The sequence below is a fragment of the Protopterus annectens genome, chromosome 6.part0, assembly GCF_019279795.1.
Source record: "Protopterus annectens isolate FY-2018-M chromosome 6.part0, PAN1.0, whole genome shotgun sequence".
NCBI lineage: Eukaryota > Metazoa > Chordata > Ceratodontiformes > Protopteridae > Protopterus > Protopterus annectens.
Genome location: NC_056737.1, coordinates 99,169,521 through 99,187,149, shown reverse-complemented (window position 1 = coordinate 99,187,149; position 17,629 = coordinate 99,169,521).

Below are 17,629 nucleotides of genomic sequence, written 5' to 3'. Positions count from 1 at the left end.
TGGCTCTGGAACCAGGCATCTGTTTTGGTAAGGCCCTTTTGTAGTATATCCACATCATTTGGGGATTCAATAATGGCTCGTGGACTTGAAGAAAGCATATGATAGGGTGCCTAGAGAGGAGTTGTGGTATTGTATGAGGAAGTCAGGAGTGGCAGAGAAGTATGTAAGAGTGGTACAGGATAAGTACAAGGGTAGTGTGACAGTGGTGAAGTCTGCAGTGGGAGTGACAGATGGGATTAAGGTGGAGGTGGGATTACATCAAAGATCAGCTCTGAGCCCTTTCTTATTTGTAATGGTGATGGACAGGTTGACAGACGAGGTCAGACAAGAGGCCCCATGGACTGTGATGTTTGCAGATGGCATTGTGATCTGCAGTGAGAGTAGGGACCAGGTTGAGGAGACCCTGGAGAGGTGGAGATATGCTCTAGTGAGGAGAGGAATGAAGGTCAGCAGGACTAAGACAGAATATGTGTATGTGAATGAGAGGGAGGATAGAGGAATGGTGAGGATGCAGGGAGTAGAGTTGGCGAAGGCAGATGAATTTAAGTACTTTGGATCAACAGTTCAGAGTAATGGTCAGTGTGGAAGAGAGGTGAAGAAGAGAGTACAGGCAGGGTGGAATGGGTGGAGAAAAGTGCTAGGAGTGATTTGTGACAGACTGGTACCAGTAAGTGTGAAAGGAAAGGTCTACAAGAGAGTAGTGAGACCAGCTATGTTGTATTGGTTGGAGACGGTGGCATTGACAAAAAGGCAGGAGTCAGAGCTGGAAGTGGCAGAGTTAAAGATGTTAAGATTTGCGCTGGGTGTAACAAGGATGGACAGGATTAGGACAGTATATTAGAGGGTCAGCTCAGGCTGGACGGTTTGGAGACAAAGTCAGAGAAGCGAGATTGCATTGGTTTGGACATGTGTTGAGGAGGGATGCAGGGTATATTGGGAAAAGGATGTTAAGGATGGAGCTGCCAGGTAAGAGGAAAAGAGGAAGGCCTAAGTTAAGGTTTATGGATGTGGTGAGAGAGGATATGCAGGTGGTTGGCATGACAGAGCAATATGCAGAAGACAGGAAGAAATGGAAACAGATGTTCCACTGTAGTGACCCCTAATGGGAACAGCTGAAAGAGAAAAAGAATAATGGTACCCAGCTTGCAGTCATTTGTAAGCCAGAGTCCCTTAGTGCTGGCCTGTACTTCAGAGAAGTAGATGCCAAACAAGAGTGGTCCCAGGACAGAACCCTGCGGTACACCACTTGTCACTTGTCTGGAGCTGGATTTGGAGTTGGCTACTTTTACAGTGTGTGTTCTGTCAGTAAGCCAGTTTGCAACCCATTGAGTGACGTAGGGATTAATGCCCAGCTTAGTAAGTTTATCTATTATTCCAGAGTGGGGGATAGTGTTGAAAGCCTTGGCAAGGTCCAAGTAGGCTGTGTGAACCACCTTACCCTCATCCACAACTCTGGAGACTGATTCAAAGAAGTCGATCAGGTTCAGGAGGCAAGATCATCCCTTCACAGACACAAACTGTGTGGGGTCCAGTGTTTGAAGGTTGCCAATGTCTTTGTTTATAAGTTCCTTGATAATACGTTCCATGGCCTTGCAGATCAGGCTCGTCAGACTGACGGGACAGTAGTTCCCGGAATCGCAAGTGGATGCCCCTTGTGGAGTGGGATGACTGTAGCTGTGTGCCACTATGTGGGCATGAAGCCTGAGGTGAGGCTATGATTAAACATGACACATAGGTAAGGTGCCAGCTCATTTTGTAGTTCATGCAGTACACAGCCCGGGATCATGTCTGGTCCATGGATGCTGTATTCTTGGCTTTGGAAAGTGCGTTTTTTACCCGAGTGGCCATGATTACCAGAATTTGGCATTCTTTTGGTACTGAGATGGGCCCTTTAGGGGGTGAGATGGGGTGAAGTTCGCAGTGAATCTATCTGCCAGGATATTGGAAATATCCTTGGGATCAGTATATCTAGTGCCATTCTGCTGTAGCTCAGAGCAGATCTGAGTATTGCCATTTAGATTCTTGACATAGCTATAGAATGCCTTGTGGTTGCCTTTGAAATCTTTGGCAATTTTGTTTTAGTAACTAGCTTTGGAAGATTTTATGAGGGATCTCAGCTTTCTACTGAGGCTGGTGAGGGAGTTTTTTTGAATCCTGGTTCTTCCTCTTTTCTGCAACAGTTTCTTCCTTCTGTTGTACAGCTTGTTTATGGCAGGGGACCACCAGATTGGCTTCCTTTTTTAGAGGACAGCATCTTGGTTCTATTTAGCTTGGTCCATGCACGAGTGAATGTGTTTGTACAGCACCTTAGTGTAGGATTCAGCAGATGAACTTCCATTTCCCATCTGCATGGGTGTCATGAAGTTCGTTCTGACTTGAGTAGCATGAAGTTGGCTTTGGAGAGAAGTTTTTTACAGTGGTTTCCTTAAAGGGGGTGAGGGCGGGATGTGGATGCAATGGTGATTAGCTTATGGTCTGATCTGACCAACAAGGGGGTGACCACTGGTGTGGAGCATTGATCTCCCATGTTGGTAATGACCAGGTCTAGAATATTGGAACCCCTGGTGGGACTATGAATTAGTTGCTCTACAGCACTGGAATTTATGAATTCCAAGAACAGTTGAGCAAAGGTGTTGGTACAGGAGTAGTTTTCCCAGTTAATGGCAGGGTAGTTAAAATCACCCAGTATTAGGGTGCTAGGTTGCATCTTTTTTCCAGTATGTTTAGAAAGGTGTAGTGAGAATCTTGGGGCACAGTGGGGGATCTGTAGCAAGCTAGAATTTGTATTGCAGTCTTACCTAGTGTTAGTTGCACCTGGAGAATTTCAGATGCATTATGTTGGGCAACCAGCCTGGAGGTGTGAATATCCTTGGTGAATATGGACACTCCTCCATCTCTAGTGTTTCGGTCTTGGTTTGGTGGCCGAAACGTGTGGTATGAGTTGTAGCTTGGTATTGCAGGGGTGGTCTCTGAAGCTTTGAACCAGGTCTCAGTTACTGCACAGATATCGATGTTCTCCATTTTTAGGAGAGCCTTGAGGTTTAGACTTCTAGTATTGAGTAGCATTACCTTCAGATTTTGCTTGCTTGTACCCATTATGGTGGTAGTTTTGTCCTTTGAACCTTGCCTAAAAAAGGCACTATAGGGGTGGCAAGAGCCTTAGCCAGTAACCTGAATCCCAGGGGTGACAGGTGCAAACCATCTCATGTCATATCAGGCAGACAGATACTGGATCCCCTTTGAATGACACCAGATGCTTAGCCAATTATTAAAGTCAATCATTTTGTCCTTATACTGTGGTATCATTCTGGGTAACAGAAGTATGCTACTCAGGGCTAGGGTCATACCTGCCTGGGCTACGTGATCTGAGAGCTCTTCCATGTCACTTTTCATGTAGTCCAGGGAGGTACGTCTCAAGTCATTCACTCCAACATGGACAATGACAGAGTCATATTTGTACCTGTTGTGGAGTGACTAGAGTGCATGCGTTATGTGGCAGATCCTGGCACCCGACAGGCAACTAACTGTAATTTTCTCCTTGTTCAGCCTGGTGAGTGGAACATCAGTGTGCCTGACTATAGAGTCACCTATGACTAAAGTGTTGGGTACATTGTCTTGCCTTAGGGGCTGCTGTTGGGTGGTGGCACACTGGTGTTCTGAGCTATGTGACCCTTTGGTTGTGTTTGGGGGTGGTGTTTGTGTTTCAGCTTTGGAGGTCCTTGTTGCTTGGGCAGGTTAATGTTAAGAATCTCTGCATATGTAGGTTTTGTGTTACTATGTGTGGTTTTGGTGGTGTGGGTTTTGAAGGACTATGTGTTGTTTGAGGTGTTGTGTGGGTATTAACCTTCTCTTGACTGTCTAGCACAATCTCGTTACTGGTCTGAAGTCAGACTTGGAGTCGGCTACATTTACTGTGTGGGTTCTGTCAATGAGCCAGTTGGCCACCCATCTTGTGACATAAGTATTTATGCCCAGTTTAGTGAGTTTATCTATAACTCCAGAGTAGGGGATGGTATCAAAAGCCTTGGCGAGGTCAAGATAGGCTGTGTGCACTACCTTGCCCTCAAAAAACAGCTCTGGTGACTGCTTCAAAGAAGTCAGTCAGGTTTAGTAGACATGATCTACCTTTTACACACCCAAAATGAGTGGGGTCCAGGGTTTGGAGGTTACCTATGTCTTTCTTTATAAGCTTCAAGATGATACATTCCATGGCCTTACAGACCAGTCTAATCAGGCTAATGGGGTGGTAGTTTCTGGGGGCCGTGGTGACACCTGCTTTGTGGAGTGAGATAACCGTCCCAGTGTACCATTCAGTAGGCACATAGTCTGAGGTGAGACTATGATTGAACATGGTACTTAGGTGGGGAACCAGTTCATTCTGTAGTTCATGCAGTATGCAGCCTGGGATGTTGTCTGGTCTCATGGATGCTGTATTCTTGGCTTTGGAGAGTGCAGTCTTTACTTGTTCATCCATGATTACAGGGGCTTTGCATTCTTCCGGTATTAAGATGGACCATTTGGAGGGTTAGAGGGGGGTAAAACTGAACCTATCTCCCAGGATGTTGGCAATATCAGTTAATTGTGTATATTTAGTGCCATTGTGCTGTAGCTCAGAGCAGATCTGAGTGTTGCCATTTAGATTTTTGACATTTATTTTCATAACTGGCTTTGGAGGATTTTATGAGGGATCTCAACTTTTTGCTGAGGCTTACCAGGGAGTTTCTCCAATCTTGAGATTTTACTCTTTTTTTGCAACAGCTTCTTCCTTCTGTTGTAGAGTTTGTTTGTGGCAGGGGACCACCAGATTGGCTTCCTTTTTTTGGAGGATAGTGTCTTGGTGCTGTTGGGGATGGCATGATCCATTCACTCGTGTATGTGCTTATACAGTGCATTTGTGTAAGATTCAGCAGTTGTACCACTATTTTCCATCTGCATGGGTGTTGTGAATTTGCCACTTCTGTCTTAAGAAACATGAAGTTGGCTTTGGAGTAGTTTTTGATGGTGGTTTCCTTAATGGGGGGTGGGGGGTGGAATATGGATGTCTAGGATGATTAGCTTGTGGTTGGATCTGACCAGCAAAGAGTTGACCTCTGGTGTGGAATACTGGTTACCCATACTGGTAATGACCAGATCCAGGATATTGCTGCCCCTGGTGGGGGTGTGGACAAGCTGATCCAAGGCACTGGAATTTATGAATTCCAGAAAATGTTGAGCGAATGAGTTGGTACATAGTTTACATAGAGTAGTTTTCCCAGTTGATGGTGGGGTAGTTGAAATCACCCATAAGTAAGGTATTGGGTTGGATCTAGGACTATTGAACAAAAGTTCAATAGTCCGAATCCACAATACCCGAACGCACTTTAACGAAAGTGCTTCACTGAAAAAGAGCTTTCATTGAAGTCCATTCAAAAAAAAAAAAAACAGTAAATCTTTTATGCACCCCCCCTACTTTTATATTCTCACTCCGAGGTTGCACTACAGGGGGGCACAACCAGCATACATAACTGAAAGTGCTGCTTCGGCGTATGTTCAGTGAATTCTGCTTTGGCAGAAAGTGCCGTCAGGGATCTGTACAGATCCCATTGGGTTGCACCTTAATATTTTCCAGTATCTTAAGAAATGAAGAGTGGGAATTCTGGGGCATGGTGGGGGGATCTGTAACAAGCTACAACCTGGATTGCAGTCTTGCCCAGTGTTAGTTGCACTTGGATAATTTTGGATGCATTATGTTGAGCAACTAGCCTGGAGGTGTGGATATCCTTAATGAATACCTCAAACTTTAGTGTTTCAGTCCAGGTTAGGTAGCCAAAAGGTGTGGTATGAATTATAGCCTGGTAATGCAGGGTTGGTCTCTGGAGCCTTGAACCAGGTCTCTTTCACTGCACAGATGTCGATGTTCTCCATTTTAAGAAGTGCCTCGAGTGAGTGCATTTTGAGGTTTAGACTTCTAGCATTGAGTAGCATTACCCTCAGATTTTGTTTGCTTGTACCTGTTACAGTGGTGAATTTGACATTTGAACCTTTCCTAAAAAGGCACTATAGGGGTGGCAAGAGCCTTAGCCAGTATCCAGAATCCCAGAGGTGACAGGTGCAGGCCATCTCTGGCAAGGCATCATGGTCTGTCAACCATGTTGTCTCAGGCAGACAGATGCTGGATCCCCTTAGAATGACACCAAAAACTTAGCTATTTGTTGAAGTCAATCATTCTGTCCTTGTACTGTGGTATCATTCTGGGAAATGGCAGGAAGCTACTGAGGGCTAGAGTCATACTTGCCTGGTCTACAAGATCCAAGAGCTCCTCCATGTCTCTTTTCATGTAGTCCAGGGAGGTACGTCTCAGGTCATTCACACCAACATGGACAATGACAGAGTCATATTTGTACTTGTGGAATGACCTGAGTGCATGCATTATGTGGCAGATCCTGGCACCTGACAGACAGCCGACAGTAATTTTATTCTTGTTTAGCCTGGTGAGTGGGACATCAGTGTGCCTGACTATAGAGTCACCTATGACTAGTGTGTTGGGTACGTTGTTTTGCCTTATGGGCTGAGGTTGCGTGACACACTGATTTTGTGGGCTATGTGTCATTTTGATAGTGTTGGGGATGGTTGTTGCCTGTGTTTCAGCTTGGGAGGTCACTGTTGCTTGGGCAGATTTTTATTGAGAGCCTCCATGAATGTGGGTGTGTGCTTTGTGTTTCTATGTGTGGGTTTTGGTAGTGTGGGTTTTGAGGGACTATGTGTTGAGTGTGGTGTGGTGCAGGTGTTAACCTTATCCTCTGGACTGTCTGGTCCTGTCTTGGCTGGAGAGAGCTTGACTTCCAGTTTGGCTATATAAGTGCATCTCTCACAGGTTGTAGGGTTGGGTGGTAAGAGGAGAGGGTTGTCAGTGTACGTGAAGCAATTGCTACATTGCCCCAAGATGCTCAGATTCATCAGGTGGACAGGAGAAAACACCGGGAGCTGACCCATGAACATGCCTGGATAGGTGCTTATTAATTTAAGTACTAAGAACTGTTTTCCTCTTGAGAAGTGAGGAAAGTTGAGTGTTGTAGTAATTTGTAGTTTATTTAGTGAGTACGAGTTCTGAGCAAATGCTGAGCATAAGGAAACAGTTTTGAGTGCTGAAACTAAAAAACTGACTAGTTCTAGCTAAAACTAGCTAGTTTTAGCACCAATCCCAAGAAGAGAAGCAGGCCATGGCCTGATTGGTGACTCACAGTCTTGTCCCAGATGATGCAAGGGTCTGTAGGCTTGTAGCCTTTTTCTGGTAGATGCCTCGAGTAGCAACCACACCAATCAGGTATGTTAAGCACAGATACTCACTCTCCAACCAGAAAGAGTCAGGAATCAATGCACTCTGCTCCTAAAAAGGATCAGAATATAAGCACAGATTCTAAGCTGTCACCTATAAGGAGTTACGCTTTCTGGTGATCAGCAGTCTCCAGGAAATAATGCAACTGCACTCCTTCTCTCACCAGGAGAAAACAGAAGCACATATCCCAAGATGACTACTGAGAGGCAGAATGTGGGCTCTGCAATAACTGGTGGTCTTGCAATAGATGCTTAAAGGTAAGATGAAAAAGAATGGTTTATCCTAAACACTGCAGTGTGCACAAGAGGAGTTAGATGTGAAAGAAGGTAACTTAAGTTTTACCTGTCTAAAACTTAAGTTTTAGTGGAGCGCCATTATTTTTAAAACAGCAAGACAGATTGAAAGTGGGTGATCACTTTTGTATTCTGGTACTATGGAATACAATATGATGGCCAATAAATTTAAATAGTTGAAGGGGAGTGATTTCACAAAATGATCATTTTTGTATTCATTCTTTTAATTCCTTTCCCTATTTTATATACTCTTTTTTTCATCCATTTTTATCTATATCACTATATGATCTGAAAATCCTGTATGTTTATTCCTTTCTGTATTATGCTATACTAGCTGATACCAAAAAATAATCAGTTTCAGTTTTTATTTCACTTATGTCTATAGGTCCAGTGTATATTGTCCCATATATATATATATATATATATATATATATATATATATATATATATATATATATATAATTTACCACATTTCATGATCTCATTCACTATTTTAGCATCACTACTTTTTCTCTTAACTGTTCTTAAGTTACAATTAAAGTCTTCTGCTATTACTATATACATGTTAACACAGATGTAATTAAAAATATTTTAAACAATATCACTCTCTTTTTTTATAACATAAGCATGTATAGCAATAATTCTATATGCATTTCTATTCCGCCTTACATCTCATACTGTAATATGCCCTAATTCAATAATGGTAACATCTAATATATTAATGTTTTATAAACAAAATATATATACATATCCCCAAACAAGTATCTACCTTCATATTCCAAATGATAGACCTGTTTTATAACTTTTCATTTTGCTTCCGTTCTTCTTATATTAATAATCTAATATCCACTAATGCAATAATGTGCTTACTAGCATACAATATTCTGTACTTTTCCGTTAACTCCCTACCACTTCGCTATGCACTGCAGTTAAATGTTTAATATAAGGAATCCATGATCTCGGATGCTTGAATGTTATTATTAAACATGGTTTCCAAACAGTAGAACAATTTGGAATTGCTGCTTTGGATGGTTTATTTTATCAGAAACACACACACATAGATATTTCCATTAAACCCCTACCAGTTCGCTACGTGCTGCAGTTAATGTTTAATACAAGGAATCCATGACCTCAGATGTTTGATTGTTATCATTACACATGCTTTCAAAACAGTAGAACAATTTGGAATTGCTGCTTTGGATGGTGCATTTTATCAAAAATACACACACGCATATATATGTATACACATATCGTGTGTGTGTGTGTGTGTGTGTGTGAGTGTGTATATGTACTTCTATTTTGCAGTTCATTTCCCGACAAACATTTTCTTTAGACCCCTGAATAGTTCACAGAAGGTTCTTTTTAATGAGGATGAGGTCTGCCTATTTCGTACTCCACCATCTGTTCTTTATATAACATGCATCTGAAGTATGTGGACCTTCTCTTTGCCTGCCCATTGTCTGTTTACTTTGTTGTGAAGACAGTTACCTTCCATTTATCCTTTTGTCTGTAACATATACAAGGTGTAGACATTTTATTCTGATAAAAATAAAAGACCTAGTCCAAAACAAATCTGAGAGTATGCTGGATTTATTGTACTGAGCCACGAATTGTTAAATCACTTCATGCATACTATTTCAGATGAGCATAGGCAGTTTTGACTTTTTACACCAGATTACAAAATCACTTGTTTTTTTTTTACTTTATGGTACTTTTCCTGCCAAGATGAGGTTACCCTCATCACCCTACAACAAGGTCTGTTTGGTAGTAGGGAAATAACGTAGCCAATTCAATTGTCTGCAGCGCAAAGCACTGGTAGGGGTTTAACGGAAAAGTACCCAATATTCTAATATTCCTATTCTTCTGTTAACATTTTTTATACTATTAGCATTTAAAGCTAGGATCTTTGTCCTTTAAATGGAAAGTAATATGTTAAGTTTCTCATCCTTTACTTTTTTGTTTTCTTTTTTTTTCTCCAAAATCTCTTTATTTCAATTTTCTTTTTTTCAAAATAATAACAATACAATCAGAAACACAAATAAACAATACAAATACATATCTAAAGAAAACAGACAACAATCTTGTTTCGAAAAAATTATACACACACACATATATATATATATATATATATATATATATATATATATATATATACACTAGAAGTCACTACATCGTCAAGTAGAGTAAGAGAATTCTTATGTTCATTTCATCTCATAATGGATAGTGGAATGGGGATAGTTTATATAGAAAGTAAAGATAGAAATTCAACCATTTATTGTATGGTTAGGGAAAATATCTAGATACACATATACTAAGAGAAGGGGGAGATGCAAGAATACTGGTTATACTACATTCATTTCTTATTAAAAGGTTAGCTTTTCATGTCAATTTGTGGGCAAATTTTATTTGTCAAGAATTATATCTAGTAAGTAACCCCACTATTTTGGTAATATCATTTGTTTTTTGTTTTTGAATAAACTAATTTGTGAGATTATATATATTTGATAGCAAGATTGCTAAAATTTTCCCATGCAATTGGTGACATGACATTCCAATTCTTTGTAATAAAGAATTTAATAAGGGCACACATCATAATAAAGACATGTTTTAATATTTTTGGAAGTTGATTGATGTTAATGTGCAATATAGGTGCCTCTCATGTAAGGGTTGATTTTTCATATCCCATCTTCTCTAATCATACTCTCAAGGAACACCATAAGTTGTGCATCTTAGTACAGTTCCACATGACATGTAAAATATCAGCTGTTTGATCCGGACAATGGGGACATATAGGCAAAAAGTTAGGACTGAATTTATTTAATTTCGATAAGGTATAATATAGATTGTTATTTACCATAATTTGTGTATATAACAGCTTCTTGAAAGGAATGAATTTGATTGTATTTTCAATGGCTAGCTTCTTATTTTCTTCAGTCAGTGATTGATTTTTTGTTTGCCAGTAGTTTGAAAATAATAAAGAATTCTGATGTTTTGAGCTCATTACAATTTTATAAGTCCTAGAAATTGTTTTCCCTTTAATTGCAAGATTTTCAAGTATTAATTTAACTAAATTTATGTTCTGTAAGTCAGTGTGTATTTGTGAGAATTTAGCATTTATAAGATGGTGAAGTTGGTTAAGGATAATACTATATTTCTTAGAAAGTTTGAGTTCAAGTCTCATTTGCCCCATGTTAGAGTCTTTCCATTGGTATACATCCCATATTGTTTAGTCTTTTATCAAGGGGTAGTTTGTTAGATTTATGGGTTTATTATTTATTAGTAGATTATGATTTAGGTGTAACAGTTGTATAAAGGCAAAAGCGTCAGCTAATTGCAATGATTTAAATAGTTTCTGTGTTGTAAGAATCATGTTTTTAATTAGTGGGTGTATATTCTTCGTGTATATTCTAGCCTGGTTTAAATTCAAGAATGGTAGGGATTTCAACTGTTCATACCAGATTTTGGTCCACTGGGGTGTCCAAGTATTTATATATGAGTCATAGTTTATTATTTGTATTAGTCTGTAGACAGTAATTATACTATAGTAAAGCTTAAAATCAGGCAACCCCAACTTTGGTGAGTACAAGTTTTCCATATTTAATTCTGGTTGATTTGGGATACCATAAGAATCTTGATATAGCTTTTTCCATGGCAAGGAAAAAGTTTTGGGGAATATTTGAAAAAGTAGCATTTAATTGAAAGAGTATTCTTGGTAGAAAATTCATCTTGACAACACTAGCTTTTGACAGTAGAGATATATTGATGTTCTTCCATCTATCAATATTGTTTTGAATACTAGTCCAAGTACTTAGTAGGTTATTGTTTATAATATCTTTAAAGTCCGAAGTAAATAGTATTCCTAGATATTTTATCTGATAGTTTATTTTGATCTCACTCATGGGAAAGTACAATTCTTTATGACCTATAGGATTGAGGGGAAATATGTGTGACTTGTTTAAATTTAAGTTATAGTTTGAAACTACCGAGAACTCACCAATAGCTTTAAGTATTTTTGGGAGGTCAATAGTGGGGAGTTGGAAGTATATATTTAAGTCATCGGCAAAGGCAGAGTATATAAGATTTGTATTGTGGATTCTGGGAATATGATGAAAGATTTTTTGTGAAATAAACAGAAGGAAGGGTTCTAAATAAAGATTAAATAGGTATGGTGAAAGAGGACATCCTTGTCTTGTACCATTGGATAAGAGTATAGGGTTAGTTATATGTTTGTTTACCTGTATAGTGGTAGAAGCTTTCTGATACAGAACCTGGATCATTTTAATGAATTCTTGAGGAAAACCATATTGGGTATTGGGCATTTTATTAAAGAGAAAGTGTAAGCTTACTCTATTAAAAGCTTTGGTTGCATCTACTGTAAGGGCATATCTGGGGCATTTATCACTATTAAGTAGTCTTACAATGGTATCTAAGAGTAGGGTGTTGTCACTTGTTTGTCTGTTTGTCATAAAGCCCATTTGTTGTTGGGAAATAATACAGGGGAGTATATTCTTAAGTCTATTTGCTATAACATGGGCTAATATCTTAAGATCAGTGTTTATGAGGGCTATTGGTCTATAATTTGTTGGATCTGTTGGGTCAGAATGCAGTTTAGGAATCAACACTGTCTTGGAGTTATGTAAGTATTTGTCTGTTATACCATATTGTATTATATAGTTGAAAACTTTTAAAAACACTTTGAAGATAGGTTCCATGAATAACTTATAAAAATCAGATGTGTATCCATCAGGCCCAGGGGATTTACCTAGTTTTAGTTTATCTATTGCAGCTTTTATCTCTTTTAATTGTAACAGTGATTTTAAGAGTTTTCTTTGATCTTCTGTAATTTGTGGAAAGTGTATATTATGTATAAAATCCTCAAATCTGTCTGCAGACGGTGATAAGGGTATATTGTATAATTATTTATAAATATCTTCAAAAGTGTCCACTATATCTTGCTCCTTATATTTCACCAGTCCTTCATATTTTATTTGTTTGATCCTAGGAGGTCCACTTTTTATGTTAATTAGTCTAGCTAGGAATTTTGATGGTGTTTGAGCCCATTCTGAATATTGATATATTGACCTTAATTCTAAGAAGGATATATTTTCTAAATAGTGTTTGTGTAATTGTTTTTGCAAATCAATTATTTTTTCCTCAAGTTCTTTAGAATATTTTTCCTGAAGTTCTAGTTCAGCAATGTTTATTTGATACTCTAATTTATTCTTAAGATTGTAATATTTTTTTGAGCCATGCAGATTTTTGAATAATAATACCCCTGATGACTGCCCTGGTAACCGCCCATTGTATGTCATATGGAATTTGAGTGGATATAAGATCATTTTGGAGTTGGGCTAGGACATTCTGAATTTCTTGTGTTGTTTCTTGGTTTTGTATAATTTTAAAATTTAATGTCCAGGTATTGAGATAGGAAATATTTTGTTTATGGGCTTGAAAGTTTATTAAAAGTCTAATTTTGGAATGATCTGAAAGAGTTCTAGGTGATACAGCATAATTTAATTTGTTAGAAAGGAAAGCAAGGGAAATTAGAAAAGCATCTATCCTAGACCAAGTTTTATGAGTGGCTGAAAAGAAAGTAAATCTTAATATTGTTTTATCATACTGAAATTTAACATAAGGGTCAACTAGTTCAAATGTATTTTGTAATTCTTCAAGTGCTGTAGTGGTAGATTGTGACTGTCTGTTTTTATTATGCAATCTATCCTTATCTAGATTTAGTAAAGCATTCCAGTCCCCACCTACAGTAAACAGATGATTTGGGTATTTGGATAATATATTAACGATTTCATAAATGAAGAGCTGTTGATTTGAGCAGCGGCTATATATATTAAGAAAGAGTAATGGTTTGTTCAAAGTATGATATTCAGTAGTAAATAGTACCCATCTTCCCTTTGAGTCAGCTTCAAAGGAAGTAACCTCTCCTTGGAAGGATTTATTTATTATAATGGCCACTCCCCTGGACAAAGAACTATAATTTGCAGCAACTATTATTTTAACCCATTTTCTTTTCCTTTCCCTAACCCAAAGTTGGTCATCTAAGTGAGTTTCTTGCAAGAAAGTTATATCAGCCTTAGTTTGGTATGTGAGGTGCATGATTAAATTTCTTTTCTTTTTATCTACCATCCCTTTAACATTCCAAGAGTCTATGGTTATTATTTTTTATAAATATTGTTGAAGTTTCTCATTAGGTGATACTCAAAAATACAGTTATAAACTTTGTCTGTTAGTGTATTTATCTTAAGAATAAATGTTGTGACTTCTATACTCCTAAACTCTAAATAGGTGTCTAAGCACCCATCCCTCTGTATTAGTAAATGTGCATGAGTTAAGAAACTAAAAGAGACTATTATTTTTAGCAACAAGGAGTAAATACTTATCAGAGGGATGTCAATAATACCCATACTGTTCCAAATGTGAACAGTCATCAGCTAACAGACTGTGCCCATCCCGCTCCTTTTGTTATTTATGTCCTGCATATTCATTTTCAGACTTCTTAAAATATTGTTATTATTATTTACCACATTTCATTATCTCATTCACTATTTTAGCATCGCTACTTTTTCTCTTAACTGTTCCAGTCCTTAGATATTATATAGATAGAAAGAGAAAAGTAGCTTTTATAAAAAGTTTTGCAGTAACAGCAATATATTATAATTCTTAACATTTCAAGAGTTATTAAAGAGTTTACAAAACAGTATTTTCAAAAAACAAGTACAATATATGAACATTTAAAGAAGTCAGCACTTTAAAATTCAACAACATTTGCATTATTCTTGCTAACAGCAACTAACTGTGGTTCTATAAAATGTATTGGAAACTTTATTTAACACTGCACTGGCAAAAGCCATACAAGCACATCATTGTGAACTCATATATTATTAATTAACCAGTGCCATCTACTGGACAAACAGGGAAAAAAACGAGAAAAATGTTTTTTACCTTGCTCATAGACACATTTAAAAGTAATGGTTATGCCATTAGAATAAAGATTATACATTTTAAACATTTAAAGAAGGCAGCACTTTAAAATTCAACAACATTTGCATTATATTTTGCTAACAGCAACTAACTGTGGTTCTTTAAAATGTATTGGAAACTTCATTTAACACTGCACTGACAAAAGCCATACAAGCACATCATTGTGAACTCATATATTAATAATTAACCAGTGCAAAGAGAAATGTTTTTGTACCTTGCTCATAGACACATTTAAATGTAACTCAACGGTTATGCCAGTAGAATAATGATCATACATTTTAAACATTTAAAGAAGGCAGCACTTTAAAATTCAACAACATTTGCATTATTTTTGCTAACAACAACTAACTGTGGTCTTTAAAATGTATTGAAAATTTCATTTAACACTGCCCTGTCAAAAGCCATACAAGAACATCATTGTGAACTCATATATTAATAATTAACCAGTGCCATCTACTTGACAAACAGAGAGAAAAAAAAAGAGAAAAGTTTTTGTACCTTGCTCATAGACACACTTAAAATGTATAATCATTATTCTACTGGCATAATCACTGAGTTGCTTTTAACTGAAACTACTAATGTCTAGTATTTACACTACTCAAACTATTATATCAAAGGTTGTATCCCATTATTTAAATGTAGTTTAACACTCCTTTTTTGTAAGCTGTAAATGCACTTTAAAGTAATTTCTCTATGCAGTCAGTGTTAGGTAGTTTTCCAGCTTTTAAATGTAGAAGGCAGTTATTAAAAGACAGTACCTTAAGTATTACAGTGTAGCAAAAATGTTTTCTTTACAGGCAGGTAAGCAGAGTTATTTAGAACACATTCCACATCCATTTGCTTGAGGTTTCTCATAAGAGTGGTGTATTCTTCTGCCCTGTAGTTCTTTGGAGCTGTAGCACTTGTTTAGCCTGTTTTTGGATCAAAAGATATGAAAAGAGTTGTCTCAGACAGGATTTACTTTGAAGAGCTGCAGAAAGATGGATTTTGCCTGGTCAGGTGTTTCCAGGGATATTTTTTCTTCTTTGCAATAACATGTTAAAGTTGCAGGATATTTCATTTGGAAACAAATCTTATTTTCAATGAGGTAAGTGTAGCATTTACTGAGTTTCTGTCAATTTTGTTTAATTTCTAAAGGAAGATCTTGAGTAATCATAATTTTATGTGCTCTCCATGTAACATTCTTTTTAACTTTATAAGCTGACAGTATCTGTTGAACATGTGCTGAATTAAGCAGTCGTTTGGGTACGCTTAATAGCTCTGTGGGCTCTTTCAATCATTATCTCATCCAGGAGATCTTTATTATTCAGAAGAGAGCTTAGTACTTCTTTTATTACTGGAATAAGTTGTGGATTATCAAAGCTCTCTGGAATACCTCTTATGATAAAATTATTTCTCCGGCTTCTACCTTCCACGTCTAGCATTTTTTGCTGTAATTCTTTAATTATGGTGTCATTGGTTTGTGCTTTTTGTTGCAGTTCATTTATTTTTAGCTCATTGTCCATAACTTTAGCTTCATTTTGTTCTAGCCTAAGCACAATTTGGTCCAGAGTAAAGCCAAATGTAGTTAGCTTATGAGAGAAACCCTGCACTTCTGTTTGTAAAGGTTGTAAAGCAGTTTTCAGATCCTCCAGTGTTAAAGGTTGCTCCTGTTTTAATCTTTGACACATTTTACCAGCTTCTTGTTGTTGCTTGTTAATTTTTTGCCTTTTAGAAGTGGTTTCTTTCTCAGGAGTAGTAATTGCAGACAGTTTGTTTTTTGTGATTACAGTTTCCATCCAAATTGGCTGATTCTCCATTAATCTTGTATAGTTAGATTCCTAGTAGTAGTGAAGAATTTTAAATGATAAGTCTTGTTATGAAAGTTGGTTTTCTTCTTACTTTCCTCTTGTTAGGCCTGTTGGTCTTGAAGAATCAACACCATGCGGTTCAGGGCTCTGTTTCCAACAAGTAATTGTTTTTCCTTTAGAATGAGAGAATTTTTGAAAAATAAAGATGAAACAAGTAAGTACTCGTATTTCTGCTTTAATCCATTGATGTTTGGTATACTTTTCCCAAGCGATGCACTGGTTTGAAGTCAGATTATAGTACAGGAATAATCCAATTAATGCACAAGCACAAAGGCACATGCACCAAAAAGCAGGACACTGGATACCAAAACGGATTGTTTCCTTTATTTCCACAACAAAACGAAGATGCAACAAGGAGGTTGAGCGCTTTCATCTAGGATACTAGACTTCCTCAGAACATTGATAGTAATAGTTCTCCCCATTAAATACCTAAAAGCCCGCCATTTACATCAATTATCCAATCTAGCTTATAAACTTCATTTTGTCATTATTTAAAAGTATAGTAATGTATTACCTTGTATAATGTTACAATCGATATGTTTCACAAAACTAAGACATAATTTATACACTGAGCATATATTATTTGAAAAATATCTATTCATTTCCATATATTGACAATTAAAATTAACATAAAATAACTCAATGACTGTGATTACTTCAGACATAATAAATTCTAATCTATGTACAATGTATTTTAAAAAATTCCACATGGAACACCTGAATAAAACTCTGGTGAAATAAAACTCTCATACTGTGTTACCCATTTTTATACATATATTCTCTGTTATTATATATAGATAGTAGTACCTATTGTAATATTTAAAGTGTTTAAATTAATTAATTTGTTTGCTTTAACCTGTCGGTTGTGATGACAGCAATATCTATATATGGTTCCTGAATTCAAAGGTACTGAAAATAGTGGGAGTATTCCTCCCCTTCCATATTTGCTCCATAACAATGATCTATCACCACCCAAGTTAACAGCTAGTGACATAAAATATACCCTAGACATAAGTGTCCACGTCCGTAGGACATCAAAATATGTTTTTTACTGTTGATACTAGGGTCCAAGAAAACATCGTGAACCCTCCACATAATTTGATGAATTAGGGTAAAAACAATCAATAATCTAATATTTTGTGTTCTAATATCTTATGTTTTATGTCCTAACTAGG